Source organism: Sciurus carolinensis, chromosome 15 (genome assembly GCF_902686445.1).
Source record: "Sciurus carolinensis chromosome 15, mSciCar1.2, whole genome shotgun sequence".
In the NCBI taxonomy this organism is placed as follows: Eukaryota; Metazoa; Chordata; class Mammalia; order Rodentia; family Sciuridae; genus Sciurus; species Sciurus carolinensis.
The window spans coordinates 17,990,021-18,011,607 of NC_062227.1; the positions used below are offsets into that span (position 1 = coordinate 17,990,021).

The following is a 21,587-nucleotide window of genomic DNA, read 5'->3' on the forward strand; positions in this document are numbered from 1 at the left end:
GGAAGCATAAATCAGCAAGACATAACAATCATAAACATCTATGCCCCAAACAGTGGCTCATCCATATATGTCAAACAAATCCTTCTCAATTTCAGAAAGCAAATAGACCATAACACAATAATACTAGGTGATTTTAACATGCCTCTCTCACCACTGGACAGATCTTCCAAACAAAATTGAACAAAGAAACCATAGATCTCAATAAAACAATCAATAATTTAGACTTAACAGACATTTATAGAATATACCATCCAACCAAGAGTGAATACACTTTCTTCTCAGCAGCACATGGATCCTTCTCTAAAATAGACCATATATTATGCCACAAAGCTAATGTTAGCAAATACAAGAAGATAGAGACACTACCTTGTATTCTATCAGATCATAATGGATTGAAATTAGAAATAAATGACAGCATAAAAAAACAGAAACTACTCCAACACCTGGAGATTAAACAGTATGCTATTATATGATGATTGGATAGCAGAAGATATTAGGAAGGAAATTAAAAAATTCTTAGAAGTAAAAGTTAAAAAAGAAACATCATATCAAAATCTTTGGAACACTATGAGAGCAGTACTTAGAGGAAAATTTATTTCATGGAGTACATTCAATAAAAGAAGTAAAACACAACAAATAAATGACCTAACACTACAGCGCAAAGCCCTAGAAAAAGAAGAACAGAGCAGCACCAAAAGTAGTAGAAGGCAGGAAATAGTTAAAATCAGAGCTGAAATCAACAAAATTGAAACAAAAAAACAATACAAAAATTGACAAGATAAATAGTTGGTTCTTTGAAAAAATAAACAAAATTGATAAACCTTTAGCCACGCTAACAAAGAGAAGACGAGAGAAAACCCAAATCACTAAAATTTGGAATGAACAAGGATATATCACAACAGACACGATTGAAATACAAAACATAATTAGAAGCTATGTTGAAAATCTATACTCTAACAAAATAGAAAATTTCAAAGACATCAACAATTTTGTAGAGATGTATAAATTGCCTAAACTAAATGAGGTGGACATACCCAATATAAATAGACCACTTTCAAGTAATGAAATATAAGAAGTCATCAAAAGCCTACCAATAAACAAAAGTCCAGGACCAGATGGGTTCTCAGCTGAGATCTACAAAACATTTAAAGAAGAGCTCATTCCAATACTTCATAAAGTATTCCATGAAATAGAAGAGAAGGAACTCTCCCAAACTCATTCTATGAAGCCAATATTACACTGATACCTAAACCAGACAGAGACACATCAAGGAAAGAAAATTTAAGACCAATATCCTTAATGAACATTGACACAAAAATTCTCAAATAAATTTTAGCAATTCGCATACAAAAACATATTAAAAAGATAGTGCACCACAATCAAGTGGGGTTTATCCCAGGGATGCAAGGTTGGTTCAACATCAGGAAATCAATAAATGTAATTCACCATATCAATAGACTTAAAGTCAAGAATCACATGATTATTCCAATAGATTCAGAAAAAGCATGTGATAAAATACAGCACCCCTTCATTCTCAAAACACTAGAAAAAATAGGGATAGTGAGAGCATTCCTTAACATTGTAATGGCCATCTATGCTAAGCCCATGGCTAATATCATTCTAAATGGTGAAAAATGAAATCATTCCCACTAAACACTGGAACAAGGCAGGGATGTCCTCTTTGACCCCTTCTATTCAATATCAACCTTGAAACTCTAACCAGAGCGATTAGACAGACCACAGAAATTAAAGGGATACAAATAGGAAAAGAAGAACTCAAACTCTCCTATTTGCTGATGATATGATTATATATTTAGAGGAACCAGGAAATTCCACCAGAAAACTTTTAGATCTCATAAGTGAATTCAGTAAAGTAGCAGACTATAAGATCAATGCACATATATCTAATGCATTTTTATACATAAGTGATGAATCCTTGGAAAGAATAATTAGGAAAACTACCCCATTCACAATAATATGGAAAAAAATAAAATACTTGGGAATCAATCTCACAAAAGAGGTGAAAGACCTCCACAATGAGAACTACAGAACACTAAAGAAAGAAATCAAAGAAAACCTTAGAACATGGAAAGATCTCCCATGTTCTTGGATAGGGAGAATTAATATTGTCAAAATAGCCATACTACCAAAAGTGCTATACATATTCAATGCAATTCCAATTAAAATCCCAATGACGTACCTTACAGAATTAGAGCAAGCAATTATGAAATTTATTTGGAAGATTGAGAAACCAAGAATAGCTAAATCAATCCTTAGCAGAAAGAGTGAAGCAGGCGGTATCACAATACCAGATCTTCAACTCCACTACAAAGCAATAGTAACAAAAATGACCTGGTATTGGTACCAAAATAGAAAGGTAGAATAATGGTACAGAATAGAGGACATGGACACAAACCCAAATAAATACAATTTTCTCATACTAGACAAAAAGTGCCTAAAATATGCAATGGAGAGAATATTGCCTCTTCAACAAATTGTGCTGGGAGAATTGGAAATCCATATGCAATAGAATGAAACTAAACCCATATCTCTCATCATGCACAAAACTAACCTCAAAATGGATTAAGGACCTTGGAATCAGACCAGAGACCCTGCAGATTATAGAAGTAAAAGTAGGTCCAGATCTTCAACATGTCAGCTTAGGACCAGATTTCCTTAACAGGACTCCCATAGCAGAAGAAATAAAAGCAAGAATCAATAACTGGGATAGATTCAAACTAAAAAGATTTCTCTCAGCAAAGGAAACTATCAGCAATGCAAAGAAAGAGCCTACAGAGTGGGAGAAAATCTTTTCCACATATAATTCAGATAGAGCACTAATCTCCAGAATCTATAAAGTACTCAAAAACTCTACACCAAGAATGCAAATAATCCAATCGACAAATGGGCTAAGGAAATGAATAGACACTTCACAGAAGAAGATCTACAAGCCATAAACAAACATATGGAAAAAAGTTCAGCATCTCTAGTAATAAGAGAAATGCATATCAAAACCACCCTAAGATTCCATCTCACCCCAATAGAATGGCGATTTTCAAGAATACAAGCAACAACAGGTGTTGGCGAGGATGTGGCGAGAAACGTACACTTATACATTGCTGGTGTGGTTGCAAATTATTGCAGCCAATCTGGAAAGCAGTGTGGAGATTCCTTCGAAAACTTGAAATGGAATCACCACTTGACCCAGATATCCTACTCATTGGCCTATACCCAAAGGACTTAAAATCAGCATACTACAGAGATACAGCCACATCAATGTCCATAGCTGCTCAATTCACAATAGCCAGATTGTGGAACCAACCTAGATGCCCTTCAATTGATGAATGGATAAAGCAACTGTGGTATATATATATATATACACACACACACACACACACACACACACACACACACAATGGAATATTGCTCAGCCATGAAGAATAATAAAATTATGGCATTTGCAGGCAAATGGATGAAATTGGAGAATATCATGCTAAGTGAGATAAGCCAATCTCAAAAGACCAAAGGATGAATGATCATGCTGATAAGCAGATGTTGACACATAATGGGGGGTAGGAGGGAATAGTGTTAGGGTTAGATTTAGGGTTAGGGAGGGGGGCAAGAATGGCGGAAGGAAGGACTGTATAGAGGGAAAAGAGGGGTGGGAGGGGTGGTGGGAAGGGAAAAAATAACAGAATGAATCAAACAACATTACCCTATGTAATTTATGATTACACATATGGTACACTTTTACTCCGTGTACAAACAGAGAAACAACATGTATCCCAGTTGTTTACAATAAAAAAAGAGTTATCTGAGGTGTGTATTTGTGAACATCTATGGTTAGTAAGAGAGACCTCAGAGATAAATGAGGACAAACTGAAGTTTGAAAGGAGGGCTCTATGAGGTGTGTAAGAGGGCCCTCTGAATAATGAAATTATGGAATTCTGAGGTGTGTAGAGGCCTGTTGTGTCATGTGTAGCAATAGTTTTCTTGTCCCAACATTGATACAGTGAGTGATAAATAATGTGGGACTGGGGAGATAGCTTAGTTGGTAGAGTGCTTGCTTTGCATGCTCAAGGCTCTGTGTTCAATCCCCAGCATCGCAAATAAATTAAAAAAAGTACTGTGATAAATAACGTATGTAGGAAATGTGTCTAAGTTATGTATGATTGGCCCTCTGAATTCTGTACAAGGGGCAGTTAATATGAATAGGTAGGCCCTGAAATTTGTTGAGAGGTGACTGCTATGTGTGTAGTGTGAAGAGAAGATTCTCTGAGATTTGTAGCACAGATGATTTGAGGTTTAGGGAGGCCTCTATTAAGTGTGCAGGGGAATCTATGAGGAGTGTAAAAGGGCTTTTGTCTGCATAGAAGTGCTCTCTGTTGTGTAGTTATGGCCCTGAGAAATAAATAATGAAATCTATCTGATATGACTAGGTAGAAAACAATGAGATTTAATGGGAGTATTCTTTGAGTATAATAGGCGGAATCCATACATTGTTTAGGAAGGCCACTCTACAGTGTATCCAGAGTGTTCTCTGAGGTGTGTCAGGTCAACTCTCAGAGGGGCGTAGAAAGGGCATTTGGTGAGTAAAAGTTGTATCTGAGTTGTGTAGTAGGGTTTTTTGTTGTTTGTATCCTGGGAATTCTGAGATTTGAATTAACATCTCACTGGAATTTACAGGGAGTACTCTCTGGGGTGTATATAAAAGGATTTCTGAGTTGTATAAGTTTTGCTCAATAAAGTGTGGAGAGAGTGTTCCTATGGGGTATATGATTGGGAATTTGAGGTGTGTAGAAAAAACTCATGGTATTAGTAGGAGGTGATTATTTAGACATGTAGGGAAGTGAGTTTGACCGTGTGAAGGAAAGATTCTCTGAGGTGTTAAGAGGGTTCTCATTTTTATGTACGGGTGGGCTCTCTGACATGTAGGGAGGGCCCTCTGAAGGTCGTAGGAAGGTTTTATGAGGTTTGTAGGAAGGCTTATCAATGACAGCATAAGTGTTCACTTAATTGAATAAAAGGGATATTTGCAGTGTATAGGAAAGGTCTCTGTGGTGAGTCAAAATTTGTCTCTGAGGTGTGTATTGTAGACTATCTGAGGTAAGTAGAAAGACTCTCTAAGGTGTTTAGAGAAGACTTGCTAAGAAGTATAGTTATTAGGGATTGTGAAGCACTAGTTTGTACTCATTCAAATATGTAGTTATGTCTCTCTGAGGTGCGGAGAGAATGATAAAGGTGGCACTCTTTTAAAGGATATTATCACAGCTTGATCAACATCAAATTCAATGAGTCACAATTATAAGACATAAATAGAAACACAAAAATTTCTGTGATCTGGTGCTATCTAAATGTGAATCTGAGTGGAGAACTAGACTCTACTCACTTCCAATGGCCTCTCCTGTTTCACCTCTGATCTTGGGAAATATTGCCAGAGTTGTTGGTCCCAAAATTGATACAGTGCTTCCAATCTTGGGAAAGACCCCTACTAGGGAATTTCCTGAGAAATAAGCATCCAAAGATGAGTGGACAACAAGAAGTCATGGCTCTGTACTTGCTGTCTGAATAGAAGTGAGCAGAATGGAAGTTTATCTGGAATGTGGGTGCCTAGTTACATGGGCTCCAAGTTCTGTGTGTTCTACTGTCAAGGAAGTGAGGTCACTTTCTTGGGGACTCCATACGCAAAGCCCTTTCTCACACAAGATGGTTCTAATGTCCCACTGAGGTGCAGTTTCCTCCCACCTTCTCTTGACATTTACACAAGTGGACATGGTTACACCAGAAAACCCTGAATCTTGTCCCCAGGCTGTCCCAGGTGTAGTCAACTCACCTGGTTTGGAGAGACAGTTGGAATCATACTCATTTTCTCCTTCTGGTCATGTGAGTGGTCCTGAAGAAGTCATTGTACCTTACAAGGCCTGAATACTTTTGCCATTTATTCCCCTGGGATTATTCTAGTATATACTTTTGAAGTTGTCATCAGGTGTATAAGGTCATTTATATACATACTCATTGGGAACCCTAATGTTTGTGTCATGTATGTGTAATGCACCAACATACTAAAAACACAACACAGAAAGGAGAGGGACAAGGGATGACATACAACTCTACCATAATGTGAGTCCAACAATAAAAGAGGGAAAAACATCTTCTACATTTTCCTTGTTTCCACTCTGCCACACTGGAAGTTTGACATGACTGATTTTCAGAGGTAGACTCCCTGTGCCTTAGACCTTCCAATGCTGCCTGTGAAATTTAGAATTGTTTCAATATTTCTTCTCATTGCATTTTGTGAGTTTCAGATGCCAAGTGATGATATTATGTGAATATCAGGGGCAAAAGTGAGTATATTAAGTGAGTTACAGAGGTCACAGTTAGAATATTATGTGAGTGTCAGAGGCCAGATCGAATTTATTATATGAATATCAGAGACCAAATGTGGATATTATATGAGTGTCAGAGGCTACATTGCAAGCATGATGTGAGTGTATCAGGTCACAAAAAGGTATTATGTGCATGACAAGTCACATTGAATGTAATATGTGAGTATAGGAGGCCAATATGTATGTATTATGTGAGTACCACAGGTTAGAATAAGGATACTATGTCAGTATCAGAGACCAAAAAGATGATATTATGAGTGCAAGAATTCAGAGAGGATATTATATGAGTTTCAGACATCACAATGAGGGTATTCTGTCAATGTCAGAGGTCAAAGCGAGGATATTTCATGTGTGTCAGAGGACCCAGTGAAAATACTTATGTGACTTTCAGAGGACAGAGTGCAATATTATGTGAGTGACAGAGACCAGAGTGGTAGTAGTCTGTGTCTGAGGTCAAAATGTGTGTATTATGTGATTGTTAGAGACTAGAATTGGGGATTTATGTGAGTGTCAGAGGGTACAGTGAGGGTATTATGTGAGTGCCAGAAGTCACGGTATAGTTATTATGTGTCAGAGGTAGCATTGATGATATTGTGTCAGAGACTAATTAAAGATATAATGTATGTCAGAGGTCAAATTGAGTGTATAATATGAGTGCCTGAGATCCCAGTGAGGTTATTATTTGAGTGTCAGTCATGAAAGTGAGAATATTACATTAGTGTCAGAGGTCAAGTGAGGATATTTTGTGAATGTCATAATCCAAAGTGAGGGTATTACATAAGTAACAGAGGTCCCAGTGAGGTTATATTGTGACTATAAGAGGTCACAGTGAGGACATTATGTGAGTGTCAGAGGTTATGTGAGGATATTATGTGACTCTCAGATTCACAGTGAAGATATCATGTGAGTGTCATATAACAAGTGAGGAAATTAGGTGAGTATCAGAGTCACCAGTGAAGATAAATGAAAGTATTCCAAAGTCATTTCAGAAAATAATGTGTCAAAGATAACAGTGAGGACATAATGTGAGTATGAGTGACCACAGAGGTATTATGTCAGTTTCTAAAAAAGAACAATGAGAATATTATTTGAGTGTCACAGGGCTCAGAAAGGGAATTATGTGAGAACCAGAGGACACATTGAGGGTATTCTTTAAGTGACTCAGGTCATGTAAGGATATTATGTGTGTGAGAGAGGTCACACTGAGGTTATTATGTGAGTAACAGAGGTCACACTGAGGATATTATTTCAGAGTTAGAGGCCACAGGATGGTATTATGCATCTGTCAGAGACCACAGTGAGTATATTTTATGAGTGTCATAGACCACAGTGAGAATATTAAGTAAGGGTAAGAGGTCACAGTGAGGGTAATCTGTGAGTGTGAGATGATAGATGAGGGTATTACATCAATGGTAGAGGCCAATGGAGGGCATTTGTGTCACAGTTCAGAGTGAGGGTATAATGTGTCAAATGTCATGCTAGGGTATGATGTTAGCATCAAAGGGAAAGTGAGGACATTTTTGAATTTTTCAAGTGACAATTTGCTTATTTTGTGAGTGTGAGATGTCAGAGCAAGGTTATTGTTGAGTGTCAGAAGTCAAGTTAGGATATTTTGTGACTATCAGAGTCACAGTGAAGATATTCTTTGAGTGTCACATGCCATTGGGAGGTGAAGTTAATATCATAGGAACCAATAATTATTTCATTTCAGTGTCAGAGCTTGTTATGTCACTCTTAAAGTTTTATGTGAGTTTCAGAAGCCACTATGAGGAGATATGAGTATCAGAGAAAAAAGTGAGTTATTATTTCATTTTCAGAGGCCACAGTAAAGGTATCATGATTGTGCCTGAAGTCACACTGAAGGTATTTTTTGAGTGACAGAGGTTACAGGAAAAATATGATTTCAGTGTCAGAGATAACTATGGGTGTATTTTGTCAGTGTAAGAGGCCATGTTGATGTTATAATGTGAGCTTCAGGGGTCACCATGTGGGTATTTGGTGAGCATCAGCTGTAAAACAGATGTTACTACCTGAGTGTCAGAGGTCACAGTGAGGTATTATGTGAGTGACAGGGCAAATTAATAATAATATTTGAGTGTCACAAAACAAAGTTAAGATGTTTTGTGAGTGTCAGGGGCCATTTTGAGGGAATCATGTGAGAGTCAGAAGCCACAGAAAGGATATTATATCTGGATCAGAGTTCACAGTAGGTTATTATATGAGTGTCAGAGGTCACACTGAGAATATTATAAGCATCAGAGGTCCCAGAGAGGTTATTATGTGAGTGTCAAAGACCACAGTGAAGACATTATATCAGCATCAGAGTTCACAATGAGGTCATAATGTGAGAGTCATAAGTAATGATGAAGGTATTATGTGAGCATCACAGGCCACAGTGAGTGTATCATGTAAGTGTCACTGATCACACTTAGGATATAATCTGAGGCCACACTAATGGTATTAAGCCAGTGTCAAAGTTCACATTAAGGACATCATTTAAGTTTGAGAGTTCACAGTGGGGTTAATATATGAGTATCAGAGGTCACACAGAGTGTTATGTTAGTGACACAGGCAAAATGAGGATATTATGTGTCAAAGGATATATTGAAAAAATATTTTCAACACCAGGGGCCACAGTGTGGATATTTTATGACTGTAACAGGTTATGATTAGGGTATTTTGTTAGAGCCACAGGTCAAGTGAGGACATTTTGTGAATGTCAGAATCTACATGGAAGTTATCATATAAACATCAGAGATCGAGTGAGGGTACAGTGTGTGTCAGAGGCAACATGAGGGTATTATGTGAGTACCAGAGCACAGGCCAAAGTGAGAATATTATTTGAGTGTCTGAGGTCATATTCAGATTATTAAATGAATGTAAGAGAACAAAGTGGGATATTAGGTCAGTGTCATAAGAATAGAAGATATTAAATGAGTGTTCAGGGTCTCAGTGAGTATATTATGTTAGTTTAAGAGGCCATGTTAAAATATTACATAGTGTCAGAGCCCAGTGAGTTATTGTAATAGTGTCAGAAGCCACTGTTATGATATTATGTGAGTGTCAGATGCCAGAGTGAGGGATTTATGTGCATGCCAAAGCCACAATGATTATGTATAGTGTCAGTGTCTGAGGTCACTCTGAGATAATTATAGGAGCATCAGAAGCCACAGTGAGGATATGATGTCAATCAGAGGATACAATGAGGGTATCATGTTTGTGTCTCAGGTCACACTAAAGAAATAATATACATGAGACATGTCACTGTGATGATATCATGTCAGTATCAGAGGTCAGAATAAGGGTGTTATGTGAATGTCAGAGAAAACAGTATGGTATTATGTGAGAATCAGCAGCAAAGTGAAGATATTATGTGAATGGCATAGAATACAATGAGAGTATTATGTGAGTGTCAGTGGCCACAGGAGATTACTATATGTCTGAGATCATACTGATTGTACTATGTCCATGTCAGAGGCCATAGTGAGGATATTTTGTGGGTGACAGAGGCAATGTGACAATAATATCCTAGTGAGAATGTTTTTTGTGATCAGAGTCAACAGCAAGGGTATTATGTGAGTGACACAAGAAACAGTAAGGATATTATGTCAGTGTCAGAGGACAAGTGAGGATATTATGTGAATGCCAGAGGCCATATGAAGGTATTATGAGAGTGTTCGAGTCACAGTGAGTAAATTATATAATATCAGAGATGTGCTGAAAATCTGAGACTACCACATTGAGGATATTTTATAATTGTCAGAGGTCAGAATGAAGGTATTATGTGATGGACAATGGGCACAGTGAAGGTATTAGGTGAGTGTCAGAAGCCCCAAGAAGAATATTCTGAGTGTCAGAGGCCACATTTTTGGTATTATGTGTCAGAGAGCACATGTAGGTATTATGTTAATATCTGAGGTCATGCTTAAGGTATTATATGAGTGTGACAAATCACAGTGAGTGCATTTTTTGAGGATGAGAGGTCACATTAGGGTATTTTTTCAGTGACAATGGTTATACTAAAGGTATTATTTGAATGCCTGTGGTCACACTGAGGGTATTATATGAGTGTGATCATACTGAGTTAATTATGTGTCAGAGGTCACAAAGTATAATATGTGAGAATCAGAGGTCAGAGTGACAATATTATGTCAGTTTCAGAGGCCAAGTTAGGATATTTTGTGTTTTACAGGTAACTTCGATGGCTTTATGAAGTTCCAGTATGGTATTATATGAGTGTCAGAGATAACAGTGAGCAAATTGTATGAGAGTCAGAGGCTACAGAGATGGTATTATGTGAGTATAAAATTCAGAATGATTTGTCAGTGTCAGATGCCAAATGAGAATATTATATCAGTGTCATAGGCCACATTTAAGGTATTATGTAAGTTTCAATTACCTCATTGAGTATAATATGTGTGTAGGAAGCCAAAATATTGGTATTACATGTGTGTCTGAAGTCAGTGTCAGGGGAAACAATGAAGGAATTATGTAAGTGTCAGAGACCAATAGAGGACAGTCTGTGTCAAAGGCCACAGCATGGTATTATATGAGTGTTTGATGTCACACTGAGTGAATTATGTGAGGAACACGTGACAGTGAGTGTAATATGTGAGAGTCATCAACCAATGAGAAGAAATTTTGTAAATGTCAGAGGCCACAGTTAGGAAAACTTTCAATCTCAGGGGCTATTCTGAATAAATATATGAATATAAGTGAACACAGTAAGTATATTTGAGAGCATCAGATGCCATAGTGAGTATATTTTGTCAGTGGCAGGGGCCATAGTGATATTATGTGCCTGTCAAGGTCACAGTGATGATATTGTATGAATGTCAAGGTAAGAGTGAGAATATTTTGTGAGAGTCAGAGGCCAAGTGAGGGTATTATCTGAATGTCAAAAGCCACAGTAGGGTATTATGTGAGTGTCAGATGTCACATTGAGCATAATATGTGAGTGTGAGAGGCCCCATTGAGGGCATTAGTTGAGTGTCAGAAGTCAGAGAAAATGCTGTGTGTGATAGGTCATGGTGAGGGTGTTATGTGAGTGTAAGAGATTATAATGAGGACATTATGTGAGTGAACAAGGCCATGTCAAGATATTATGTGAGTGTCAAAGGGCAAATTGCTCCATTTTTGAATTTCAAAATATCTTTATCTTGAAAGATTGACTAGGAAGTTTAAGGGACATACCCAGGATTTCATGGATGCCCAGTACACAGCTGTCTTGCCCAAGTTGATGAGAAAAATGTATGTGGGATAAGAAGAGGAAATAGAGCCAAGTGGTAGAACAGAAAATGAAATATGTTGGGACCAGGAGCCCCAAATTCCCCAATGAATTATAAGCTAATGGGAGCCATGCCTGGTTCTCAGGTCTTGATATGTGGAATGGGCCACTTCCCTAACTAAGACCATTTTCCAAAATACCATTTCCCTTGCTTAGCCAAATGTAGACTGGTAACAAATATGTCCAAAGTCCTCCAGCCATGGTGTGCCATGACCCTCTGGGAGTCACAACTTGAGGTTAGTACACTCTTGGTTAATTGAGGTAAAATTTTGCAGCCATCCCTTCTGAGCACATTGGACTAGGTGCTCAGTTGAAGGGTGGCACAGACTCTTGGGTATGTCTGACATGGCCCACAGTCTCCTAGGATTTTCTGCCAGTGCAAGTATCAGCTTCAACAAGAAGTAATGACAGCTTTAGCAGGAAGAGTGAAGCAGGGGGTATCACAATACCAGAACTTCAACTATACTACAAAGCAGTAGTAACAAAAATAGTATGGTATTGGCACCAAAATAGAAAGGTAGATCAATGGTACAGAATAGAGAACATGGACACGAACCCAAATAAATACAATTTTCTCATACTAGAAAAAGGTGCCAAAAACATGCAATGGAGAAAGATAGCCTTTTCAACAAATGGTGCTGGGAAAACTGGAAATCCATATGCAACAGAATGAAAATAAACACTTATCTCTCACCCTGCACAAAATTCAACTCAAAATGGATCAAGGACCTTGGAATCAGATCAGAGACCCTTCATCTTATATAAGAAAAAGTAGGTCCAAATCTTCAACTTGTTGGCTTAGGATCAGATTTCCTTAACAGGACTCCCATAGCACAAGAAATAAAAGCAAGAATCAATAACTGGAATAGATTCAAACTAAAAAGTTTTCTCTCAGCTAAGAAAACTATCATCAATGTGAAGAAAGAACCTACAGAGTGGGAGAAAATCTTTGCCACTCATACTTCAGATAGAGCACTAATTTCCAGAATCTATAAAGTACTCCATAAACTCCACACCAAGAATACAAATAATCCAATCAACAAATGGGCTAAGGAAATGAACAGACACTTCACATAAGAAGATCTACAAGCAATCAACAGATACATGAAAAAATGTTCAACAACTCTAGTAATAAGAGAAATGCAATCAAAACTACCCTAATATTCCATCTCACACCAATTAGAATGGTGATTATCAAGAATACAAGCAACAATAGGTGTTGGCGAGGATGTGGGGAAAAAGGTACACTCATACATTGCTGGTGGGGTTGCAAATTAGTGCAGCCACTCTGGAAAGAAGTGTGGAGATTCCTCAGAAATCTTGGAATGGAACCACAATTTGACCCAGCTCTCCCACACCTTGGCCTATACCCAAAGGACTTAAAATCAGCATACTACAGAGATACAGCCACATAGATGTTCATAGCTGCTCATTTCACAATAGCCAGATTGTGGGACCAACCTAGATTTCCATCAGTTGATGAATGGATAAAGAAATATATCTATCTATCTATCTATCTATCTATCTATCTATCTATATATATATATATATATATATACATACATACAATGGAATATTACTCAGCCATAAAGAATAATAAAATTATGGCATTTGCAGGCAAATGGATAAAATTGGAGAATATCATGCCAAGTGTGATAAGCCAATCTCAACAAAACAAAGGATGAATGATCTTGTTGATAAGTGGATAATGACACATAATGGGGGATTGGGATGTGGGTGAGACTAGAGGAAGGAGGGACTGTATAGAATGAAAAGAGGGGTGGGAGGGGTGGGGGAAGGGAAAAATAGGAAAAAAATAACAGAATGAATTAAACACCATTACCCTATGTAAATGTATGATTACATAAATGGTATGCCTTTACTTCATGTACAAACAGAAACAACATGTATTTCATTTGTTTACAATAAAAATAAATTAAAAAGAAGAAGTAAAGACAGTAAGGAGACCAGGGCTTTAGTTTCATCCTAGTGTTAACAAACAGCATATCAACATATGACCTTCAACAGTGTTAATGAAGGAACTTCCTTGTGGGGTCCTGCTGAGGGGGGTCAGGCAGCAGGGGGAGAGAGAAAAAGACTCAGAGAACTGCAGCAGTGACTGACAGGATAGTCTGGCAACCTTGAATTCCCTTACAATGCTAGAGGACCAATCAGAAGCAAAAGATTCACTTGTGAATATTCACCCTGATTGGTAAAATTCCTGAGTTCAGGGTCAGGGCTCAATACCCCAACAACTTGACACATTCAGTCCCAAGGGAATGTTTATTTCAATTCTGAATATTTAGGGGAAAAGCCCTCAAGATGACTTGGATTCTACAGTATCCAGTGCCATTATTCTTGGCATGGCACCTTCCATGAAACAGGACAGGCTAGGCACACATAAGTGAGCTTCCTAATATTAGTTCCCAGTGGCATCTGTGTAGGGTTTTCAGGAGAGAGTTGGGTGTCCCAGGCAGCTCTGAGGCTCTAAGTGGGGACAATGAGTCTAATCAGGTCACATATCTCTATATTTCTGCACACCACCCCACAAGTTTACCAGCAGCACTGTAATTGAATGTGTTTGATACCTCTAGCTCAAAAAGTACATCATCAGATGTCACAGTAGTAATCCCATCATACATGCAATTTTCTATTTTTTTTTTTTTACATTTGAGTATTTTCTGAGTTACTTAATCCACCTTATTTTTAAACTATCATTCTTAAGTCTGCATAAGAGTTGTGGAACAAAGTATCAATTGATTCTGCCATACTGCTCCTCTTTAATATTTAAATTCCTCTAGTTTTTAGCTAGTATGATAATAATCTGTAAAATTTAAAGTTCTTACCCCAAATAGTAAAACCAGAGTGAGTAAAGAGAATTTTTGGTTGGGGAAGGAATTCTGTTGTCTCCTATCCCTTTCCAAAAAGAGCAGTCTTCCTTGGAATCCTGTTTCCTTGGAACAACCTTGGCCCTTAAATGATCCAGACCTTTGACTGCTTAGACTTTGTCACTTGCCCATACTCAGCTCTCTTCCTGGTGCAGTTGTGCTGAATCTTGTATGATGGGAAGCAGCTTCCCCTCTTGGTTATCCCCCACCAACACTGGGAGAGGACCCAGAGGTAGCCATATTGAAGCTCAGTTGTAAAATATGGTTGAGCAACAGAAAGTAGAGTGGCTGACTGTGAGAGAAAAGGGCACAGGCCACAGTCTGACTTCTGAAAGACACAGTAACTCCATAGTGCTTTCTAAGGAAGATAAAATTATGTCCATATGCAGCATCTGGTTTAAGTGGTCACAAAAAGCTTTTCCCTTTCACAGGATGGAAAATCTGGGAGTCTTAAGGAGGAGGGTGGGGTAGAGTGGGCTTTTAGATATTTTTAGGTAACCCAAGCCTGTGATTTCTTTTTCTCTAGGATCATTAGAATCTAGCAGATCATGTGGTTAATCTCCCAGGTAAGAGAATGTTGGGACTAATGACACGTTAACTAACTCAGGCTGACTCCTTACTTCCTGGAGGGTAAGGAAGATCAAGGCCTCAAAGGTGGTTTCAAAAGTTAATGACAATAAATTGGACCACCATCAGGGAATTGGTTAACAACAGTTCCACAAACGTGATCAGCTTGTGCTTGCCATATAGTCCTATGGGACTCTTGCCTGTGTGAACTCCCTGTGTCTTGCTGATCTTTAAGCTGATTGGTTCCTGCCCAGCCTTCACCCTACATAAAAGCTGTGTGACTTCCTCAATAAATGAGTTCCTGCTGTTACTGGTCTCCCTGACACGTCTGATTGTCCTCTGCCTGGATGACTGGGTGCGGGCGGTCAGTCAGCCCTACCTTTCCCGGTCTGATCTTGTTGGGGAGTGCTCCCTTCCCTTGTCACTGGTTGAGAAGAGCAAGGGGGCTAAAGACCCAACATTTGGCACCCAACGTGGGGCACCTCGAGGCTGATTCAAAGAAGTCATGGCCAAAGCAAAGGAGCAGCTACAAAACCGAAAGTACTGGCGGATTGGGCTAAGCGAGTTCCGAGTTCCGAGGTAAGGTCATCCCTGAAAGGATGTGGCAAATGCACACCCATATGATGACCCTGCACTCAAGGCTCTTAAGCTTATGCTAAAAAGTAGGGCCTTGAGGAAAAAGCCTGGGACACCTTTACTCAGGTGGCCCATTGGCTTCCTGTCACTAATCTTTTTGACTGGTCCACATGGGATCGTGTAGAACAACTTGTTAGGAATAGGGAAATCAATTTAGGGGAGGGTCCCCCATTGGGAGTCTACCCTACATTATCCACCCTTAAGGCCTGCTTCTCTCCAGGACCTCCCAAAGGGGACTCCAAGATTCCCCCCAAAGAGCCGCCACCTAAAGAACCACTGGCTCCTCCCATTGCATCTCTTTCCAGAAACTTGCCACATAGTAAACAACATTGGGAGACCTTTAATGAGGAGCCCAATCCATCTCTGTCTGCTCCTCCCAAGGTTGAGGATATTAAAGGAGAGCCCTTCGACCCCTTTGATATCATTTTTGACACTTCTAACATGCCCATGACCACACCTGATTCTGGGGCCACATCAGAATCCAATGAAAGCCCTTGCTCTCCTCCTTATTGCCCATCCTCACCTGGGGAATGGTTACTACCACCCCATCCAAAGGAACCATGAGGGCAGCCAGCCTCTGCACATAGTGAGGGCCCACTTCCACCCCAGGGAGGCTCATTGCCACCATCTTGTCTGGATGGCAGGAATTTTTCCCAGCAGTAATTTTATTATACTGGGAGAGAACTCATTGATTCTAACCTCTCCCTCCCTGTATGGCCTTCCTGGTAAATGCTAACCCAGGGGGTAACTGGCCTGCTATATGGTACCCATGGGAGGCACAAGATTTAAAGGAACTAAAGAAAGCAGTTTCAGAGGATGGACCCAATTCCCCTTGGGCTGAAACCATCCTCCAGAGCCTCGCCCACCAGCAGTGCACCACTCAGGATAGGAAGAACCTAACTAAAACTGTCCTTCCTGATCCTTTATATCTAAAGTGGTGTGCATTTTTAAATGAAGAATGTCATGCTCAGGCTGAATGGAACCAGGCTGCTAACCCTCCAGTCCCAGTTACTTATGGGATGCTCTCGGGGACCAGTGACCAATTCTCTGCTGGTCTCTTACAGGCTGCCATCCTGGCCCCATATCAAGGCCAAGTCAAAGCCCTAGGATTAGCGGCATGGATAAAGCTAGAGGAGGGCCCCTCAGAACACTCCATCACAGGGATTACCCAGAAGGCAACTGAGAACCTAGCAACCTTCATTGAAAGGGTAGAAAGCCTTCAGAGAAAATTTCCTCTGGGGCCCCTAAGAGATTAATTTGTTAAAATGTTAGTTTGGGAAGGAATGACTACTGATCACAAATTGGCCTGTGCAGGGATGAAAGATCACTCCATGGGAAGGTGGATTGTGACTACCAAAGATATTGGCATGCAAGCACATTAGTCTCAGTCCTTGGTTGCAGCCCTACAGGCCCAAACTGCCTCACTTGCTGAGGCTCTCATGGCAGCCTTGTCACCAGTTGCAACTAAGGGCAAAGGAGTATGTTATGGCTGCAGTCAATGAGGCCACTTCAAGAGGGATTGCCCCACAGGTTAGGTGCATTCTGAGGCTCTGCCCCAATGCTCTACAGGTTCAGCTCAAAAATTGGCCACCCCCAAGATGCCTTGCCCAAGATGCAGAAAGGGATTCCATTGGCAGAGGGATTGCAAATCTAAATTTGACATTGAGGGGAAACCTTTAAACTAATCAAGGGGCACTCTCCAGCCCCATCACACAAAGGAGGTTTCTCCCCTGATAGCCCCTCTGAGGCACATTGGACTGTTCCCATTGTCCCTGGGGTCAGGCCAAAAATGGACAGTTTTTTTTTTGAGGTGCTGCGGATCAAATCCAGGGCCTTGTGCCTGCAAGGCAAGCTCTCTACCAACTAAGCTGTCTCCCCAGGCCCCCAAAATGGACATTTTTATAGCAGGAAAGAAGTTCCATTGATTTCTGACCCCCAGTTGCTAGGGGTAGGAGGTGATATTGAATCAGAAGAGACCAAAGATTGGCTGAAATGGCTGGATGTGGATGGTGCCCAGGGAAACATGCACCCCCTCATAGCCTCAGGTCTTACTGCAAATCTATTGGGACAAGATATTTTGGGGAAAGCTGAGGTCTATATAATGACTGATCACAGGGCAGTGTATGATGACATCCTTCAGTGGGAGGAATATGAACCATGGTTCAATCTGCCTGGCCCTTTTAGTAATTATAGAGGGGACCTCTTTTTCTGGCACCTTGGCAAAAGGTCCCCAGCTCCCTGGGGTAAGGCCACACCTCCAATCCTAAAGGCCACTGTTCCAATGATGTCAGCCATCCAATGGCTCCCAGGCCCCCCATATGGGTGGAACAGTGGCCATTACCCCAAAATAAGCTCCAATGTTTAAGAGATATTGTACAAGAACAACTGACCTTAGGTCATATTAGACCATCTCTAAGTCCCTGGAATAGTCCAGTTTTTGTCATCCAAAAAACATCAGGAAAATGGAGGGTGCTTCAAGATCTCAGGAAAATTAATAGTCGTATGGTTCCGGTAGGAACCCCTTTAAGGCGTCTTCCCTGGATCCCCTCTATCCCAAGAGATCTCTTGCTTCTTGTTATTGATATCAAAGATTGTTTCTTCTCAATACCACTTCACCCAGATGATTGTGAGAAGTTTGCTTTCTCAGTGCCCTCTACCAATTACCAAGGGCCAAATGAACATTATGAATGGGTGGTTCTACACCAAGGCATGGCTAATAGCCCTGCCTTTTGTCAACATTTTGTTTCTGATCTCCTTCAACCCCTACAAAAAAGGCCACAAATTACCTTGTATATTTATATGGATGATATTATTATAGGAGCCACTGATGCCTTACAACTAAGCTCTGCATACAAGGAATTCCAAGGCCTTTTGGAGAAAGGAGGACTACATATATCTAATGAAAAGGTCCAAACTGTCCCTCCCTTCAAGATACTGGGAACTGAGCTCAAACTGGATTCTGTTTGTCCCCTTAAAGCTCAATTACTCCTCCAATCCTCTTATTCCTTGGTTGATTTAAAAGTTATTAGGGGAGCTTAATTGGTTGAGACCATGGTTTCCTAACTCTATGGAGGATATCCTCCCTCTCTTTGACCTGCTACAGGACAAAGATCCTACAGACATTGTTACCCTAACTCAAGACCATCAACATATACTCCAAAAAATACAAGCAGCCCTTAACACTACCCAGTTGGCTCGATACCAGCCTGAAGACCCCCTTAGCATCTGGATTCTCCCCGGTTCTCAGCTGTCCACTGCAGCCCTAACTCAGCGGGGAGAGCCCCTTCAATGGATACATGCAGTAATATGGGGGGCTTCTGGGGTCTATGCTCACCTTGACCAATTGGCTGACCTTATAATTAAAGGCAGGGATGCCATCCTTAGGCACTATGGAAAAGAGCCTGATGTTTTAACAGTGCCCTATCACCTGTCAGATTTTGAATGGGTTCAAAGGAATAACAATAGAGCATCCTGTGCATTGGAGGGCTTCTTAGGGAAGATTGACAGCCATTATGGGTCAACCAAATGGGTGTCCTCATTTGCAAAGTGAAATGGGCACCCTCTATATTTTTTCCACTAAACTCCTCCCTAAACTGTAAATGTATTCACAGATGGAGGAAAAGAGGGATCTGCTGTTGTAATTTACCCCCCCTCCCAGATTAGTGAATGAGGAAGTGATTACCCATTTTGAACCAGTTTTTGGGTCAGCACAATTTAAGGAGTTATATGCAGTTGCTATGGCCCTAACTCAAGTACAAAAACCTATGAATCCTTTCTCAGATAGCCTATATGTGATAAACGTGCTACCTACATTGGTCTCCTCATATACTTCCTTGATGATCCAGGTATGGTCCTTGTTAAAGGAGCATGCTGAACCCATATTCTTACAGCATCGAAGAGGACATCAAAATCTACCCAGCTCCCTTCCACAGGCAATGCCATGACCAACCAGTTAGCCATATCAGGGACCTCAATAACTACGGTCCAACCTCAACAGGACTTACAACTAGCCCAAAGCCTTCATGACCTGACCCATTTAAATTGGAGAGTGTTACATCATAAGTTTCCTTTGGTCCCTGTAAAGGATTTAAAAAAGATTGTAAGAACCTGCAAATCTTGCCTACCTGTCTTACAGATTCCTCCTCTCCACTCCCCCGGGGTAAATCCCAGAGGTTTAAAACCTAACATTATCTGGCAAACTGATGTAACTCATTATGCACCATTTGGAAATTTAAAATATATATTTATGTCTATTGATTTTTACTCCCATGCCTGCTAGGCCACTGCTCACTCTGGTGAGAAGGCCAAGCATGCTGAAAGCCATTTCTTACAATGTTTTGCCATTTTAGGCTTGCCTCAACAGATCAAAACAGATAATGGTCCCTGTTTTACAAGTAAATCATTATAAGAATTCTTCAACAATTGGCGTATTAAACACACCACTGGGATCTCATATAATCCAAAAGGGTAAGCCATAATTGAAAGACATAATAAAACTTTAAAAGATCAACTAATAAGACAAAAAAGGGGAAATAACCCCCATGACCAATTAAGAATAGCAATGCTTATATTAAATATTTTAAATTTTTCAAAAAATCAACCCTTAACTACCTTCCAACAACACTGGGCTAATCAAGTGCTTTACCTTAAGATTGAAGTCCAAAGGAAAGGTCCATTAACTGGATACTGGCATGGCCCTGACTGGTTCATAAGTGCTGGCAGGCCCTCTTGAGGTATAATATTCCTTCTTTTGTACTCTGTGCCTCATTGTTACTGGACTTCACATCATCTCTCTTCTGACGTTCATCCTAGGCATCACATTTTTGGATGTTTATCACAAGTATTCTAATCACACTGAGAGCCCCTAATTCACTATGAGATTCCTACTCCAATTCACAGTCTTTATGATTATTCAAAGGAACCCCCTAAGAGCTTCCTGCTTCTACTCCTTTAGAACTCACCTTGCACCAAGGTGTTACACCTTCAAGACTATCTTGCACACCATCTTAAGTGGGCCCCCCACTGTAAGTGGGCAGCCATAGTGGTTGCTACTTCTGGTTGTGGGGTCAAAATAGGGGATAGTGCCTGCTGGAAAAAATCCGCACCCCTACCTAGCAAACCTTCTGGGCCCCTGCCCTGTCCTAAGGCGTGAACAATGACCTATAATTCCATGCTGGTCTACTGCTATGGAGATGCCTCTCAATGGAAAACCAATGGGGGGCAAATTCTGTGGACCAGCCAGTCCAAAGGGTCTCAAAGTGGCATTAGACTTTCATGCCCTGTGGAACAGCTTAAGGACATGTGCTGGTCCCTCCTGCCTCCCCCAGGGCAAAGTGATGGAGGTGGGGTACAAGATTGGGCATAAGATAAACAAATTGAAAGGACTATACAAAAGCTAGCAGAATCAAGCCCTAGGTTCCCTGTTTATCACCCCTTAGCCTTACCAGAGATGAGGGGAGAGCTCAACCTTGATCCTGAAACTCAGGCCATCTTGCAGGCTATGTTTCAACTTTTAAATCTCACTAACCCCCCTCTTGCAGAAGACTGCTGGCTTTGCTTTTGCAATGGACCCCTTAGGGTCACGGGTCTTCTGCTAATCCCTAATGAAACCATAACCTTCTCCTCCAGTTGTCCTATACTGTCCCCCTATAGTGACATAATCCCCTTTGGCTCACCCAATGTGACCAGTTTTCTTCCTAGCTCAACCTCTAATCAAACTGAGGACATGGGGTCTTTGAATTCTAATGTATGCAGGAAAAACATCACTATTCCCACTGCAAATACACCCCTAGTTGCTCCAAATGGTATGGTCTTTTATTGTGG

At 40.3% G+C, this 21,587-nt stretch overlaps 1 pseudogene; it reads right to left on the reverse strand.

Annotated features, from left to right (window-relative positions):
* LOC124965316 (zinc finger protein ZFP2-like) overlaps positions 1 to 16,392 on the reverse strand; it is a 57,021-nt pseudogene extending 40,629 nt beyond the window's left edge.
* Positions 16,393 to 21,587: the final 5,195 nt, after the last annotated feature.